We start from the raw sequence: 4,125 nt of genomic DNA on the forward strand, positions 1-4,125 counted from the left end.
TTTACTACTGACAGCTAGTGTTTACCATAGGTTAGGCAGGACAAATTTAAAAAAAATACTGGAGAGGTTGCGAGGCTGAGACCTCAGCACCATACAGCCAATTGTGCTAGATGCTTGTCTCACATACCCACGTGTGATTCTGGTTGGGGTCCAGCTGGCTGAGTTTTTTCTCTTTCTATGTTGTTTTCCAGTTGGGTTGCCCAGATGGTTTCCTGCTCTTGGTTTCTCTGTTTGTTTTTTTTGTCTGTCTTCCCTTCCTGCTACTCTGTTTCTCCTTTGTATTTCCCCTTTCCCCGCCCGCCCTCCCTGCAATCTGGCACGGCAGACTTCCCACACCTGCTCGCATCTCATCGTCTTTCTTCTGTACTCACCTGCCAGTCACAGCTCCAATTGTACATGTATTAAACCCCGGATCCACTCAACAGCCTTGCTTAATCGTTGGTTTCGATCCAACCTTGTGTCAAACGGTTCAAGCTTTCTCCAGAAAGATCCCTTGTATTTTGGTCTTTGTCTTCCCTTTTGTCTAATCCCTCCTTTGTGTTAGTTCAGTACCATAAGTCTTCACCAATTGGTATCTCCAGTCAGCTGGCCGCACTACGCAGGTCCCCCCTTGTCACCCTCGTATCGCGACACCGCTACTTGTGGCGGGTGGGGCGGGGGGCCATTCCACCTGTGCTCCTTTCCCGTTTCCCCGGCCTTTCCTCCCCTCATCATTCCTCTGCTCCTCGGGTTCAATGCTCATACCCACTCGGACATCTCGCCCTCGTATCTCCCCCTCCACCCAGAGCTTCCTTCCATCCCCATCCCTCAGGGCCTCGTGCCTTAGCTCGGGACCCTGCGTCCGCCTCCTCTCACCTCTCTCTCCCTGACTTCTCTGCTTTATTCCCAATAAAGCCTTTGGTTTTCTCTCTGAGCCTGTGCATGTTGTTGGGCCGTTCTGTTGCAAACTCATCACACCAGACATTACTTTTTGACAGCACAGCGGAGGATAGCTCACATTAGATGTTGCAATTTGCCATTCCTAGAAGCCTTGCGTTCGCGCAGACCTCTGTGGAACCACTTACCGCAAGACCGTTTTTTGGCTTTAGAATTCAGTATCACAGCCACTAAACAACACAAACAATCATAGCCATGCCATCCACCGTGATAACGCCACACTTCCTATACTTGAATTACAAAAGGAACTGCTATAACCATACACTACCTATGCAAGTCACAATAGGATTCCACCATCAAAATTTGATAATCAACACACAAATACTTGACATATTACCGGACTTTAAAATAGTAATTAAATAACGTAACCATTTTCACACACTGGGCCATAGGTACTGGGATCCACCCGCTGACCACATTTAATTGGCTTGAAATTTACTGCAACAATCACTAAGCACCTACTCCAAACTCACGGTCCTCTTCTCCGAATTTACAGCCCCTCTCTCTTGGCTGAGAAAAAAAAAACCAAGTTGTACGGCTACGGCCTCCAAACAGGTAACATTGTGAACAGCCGTGGCCCGCTTGCCTGGTCCTCCGGTAACATCTCAGGGTTAGCATGGGCGTTAGCCGGATTATGGCTGGTGTCTCACTTTGTTTCAGTAACCACGGGGTACTCTAGCTAATGACATGAAATGCCTGTCCCTTGTAGCCGTGATAAATAAGCTGAAGCTAAGCTTTGCTATTTATTGGAGGCATTACCACTTGGGCGTCCTTTGGGCTTCAAGCCCTTTCAATTACTACATCTCATCATATTTATACCCGGGTTTTGTTACACCTGTGGTCATACAATTTTGTTTATCTTGTTTGATTTCTTCGTTAATGTGCTGTACTAACAATTCCAGCTGTAAACACGAGTTTAGGTTTTTACAGGTATCTGGCAACCCAGTCTGGTTGTCAACTGGGCATCTGAATACAATACACAACTAAAACACAAACAAAATTTCTTTTATAAAAGAGAAAGAACCACGGCATTGTTGTGAATTTTTGACTTATGTATTCACTTAATTCCCAATAAAACAAAGATGAAGATTTTTTTTGATGGGCCAGCAGAAGGTTCATACTGTAAATTCCATCTAACTATTCCAAATCCAGATGTTTTAGGATTGATTTTTTGTTCATTAAATGCTTCTTGGTGTCTTCTCTGGTTAAAAACAATATGATAAACTTTTTGAGCAAATATCACACGAATTAGTCCAAAACTGAGGCCAGATGGCCAATATCTCCACAGCCACAGTAATTTCCCGGAGAGCTAAGATATGCTGGGATAAAGGTGATCCCGACAACAGAATATCAGCATGCTGAAGGTGGATGAGCTTGGCTTCATTAAAATTATAGGTAATTTCCGAGCTAGGACAGCTAACACAAAGCAAAAGACAGCCAGTATGCCTATTACCCGAGCCCGCCCAGAACCCAACAGCTGAGCTAATGCACACTCCAGGTTGATTATCTTCTTGATATGGTTAGGTTTTTATGGGAAAAGGGGGACGACGACCCAACCAAATAGTGCATATTAAAACTTGAATAAGGCGTTAAAGACACTACAGCATTCTTTGCTGTGGAGGCCAAACCATTTCATCACATACTACACCTGGGAGGTACTAAGGCCATTAACACTACTATGTGTTTTTCCTAGAACACAAGACAACGAGGGACAAGGTGATACCCAAACGCTGTTGGCGCTGCACAGGACCACTCGAGGTGCTCCGTGAAATGTTAATGAACATAAGAAACATGAGTCAGGGAGAAGAGCAGCAGAAGCTCAGCTCAGAATTGTTGGCCCTGACAATGGGGATGTCCCCTGTGACGATAGAACACAGACGCTCTTTTAATGGCCAGACAGGCGCCACCAACTGAGAATGCGCCAGGATGATTCCTAGGACCTCTTGTAGGAAAGAACTCCTACAGCTTTGGGGAGACAAGTGTCTCTCCTCTGTGCATTAGGCCAGAACTCCTTGGCAGAGGAAACAATCAGGGAATCTGGAAAAATTAAAACCAAAAGGCTTGAGCATCCACTGTATATGATTTTGTACAGTACATTGGCTATTTATGAGGATAAGAAAAATACCTGTAGAGTTGCTAATTTCTCCTCAGGACATGGTAATACATCATCCAGCAGATGGGTTTTCCTTTCTGCAGAACTTTACGAGTTCCTGGAGGACAGCTGTCAGAGCACACTGACACAGGCACCTGGCATCATAGAAATGAACAAATGCTACAAAACATTTTCATTTCTTTTAACAATACTTCTGTTTCAATATATGTAATTGTTTTCAAAAGTTCAGCTGAAGCTAAAATGAAGCTTTAACAATCTGAGTTAGACAAGTAAAGTGGTTGTTTTTTAAATTTATAGTCTTACATCTAACCCCCAATTTCCACAGGATGAGGAACGGCTGCAGAGCGGCTCCGTTGCGTGTCTGCTCCATGCTCCACCGTCCGACAATACCTACAAGATCCGGATTGGTTGCGGAACGGCTGCAGCTATGACTGACAGCTGAAATCCTGAGGACCCACAAGATCTTGCGAGATCACGTAGAATAGAACCACAAAAACAACAGTTTGATTCCATCCAGAGGAGTTGAGAGGAAACTACTCTGTACTGTGTTTTCAAGATGAAGTGCTGGGAAATATGACCCGTCGTGAGCATGCACTATTTTATTTTGAAAATGTATTTGTTTCTGTGCTCGACTTCCTGTCCCTCTGCTGTGTACAGAATTGCAGCAGAACTTCTCAGGCAAAGGCAAAAATAGAAATTCTGCGTGTCTGCTTCCGCGGCCGTTCCGTATCCTGAGGAAATATACATAATGACTGTAAAGGAAACCAAATTACTCCCACGCCGTTTCGGAGTGGATCCGCAACCGTTCCGCATCCTTTGGAAATTGGGGGTAAGATGGCGCTGCACTTGTTTTGTTTTCTGCTGCAATACCCAGAGCTCTTTCACCAGAGATATAGTCATGCACCTCAGGGAAACAACACAATCATACTTAGTTCCCACTTTTCTTTTGTCTTCAATGGATTTATTGGACATTATTGTCAAAGGTGTGCTCACCGTGTTCATGCAGTGAAACAAGGAGAAGAGGTAGAATATTTTGGATTGGTGTTGCACAAACTTGGGAAACTCAGACCATGCCA

At 44.6% G+C, this 4,125-nt stretch overlaps 1 pseudogene; it reads right to left on the reverse strand.

Moving 5' to 3' along the window:
* Positions 1 to 4,125, reverse strand: part of LOC116687041 (extracellular calcium-sensing receptor-like) — a 54,760-nt pseudogene that overhangs the window by 35,314 nt on the left and 15,321 nt on the right.

The sequence above is a fragment of the Etheostoma spectabile genome, chromosome 3 (assembly GCF_008692095.1).
Source record: "Etheostoma spectabile isolate EspeVRDwgs_2016 chromosome 3, UIUC_Espe_1.0, whole genome shotgun sequence".
In the NCBI taxonomy this organism is placed as follows: Eukaryota; Metazoa; Chordata; class Actinopteri; order Perciformes; family Percidae; genus Etheostoma; species Etheostoma spectabile.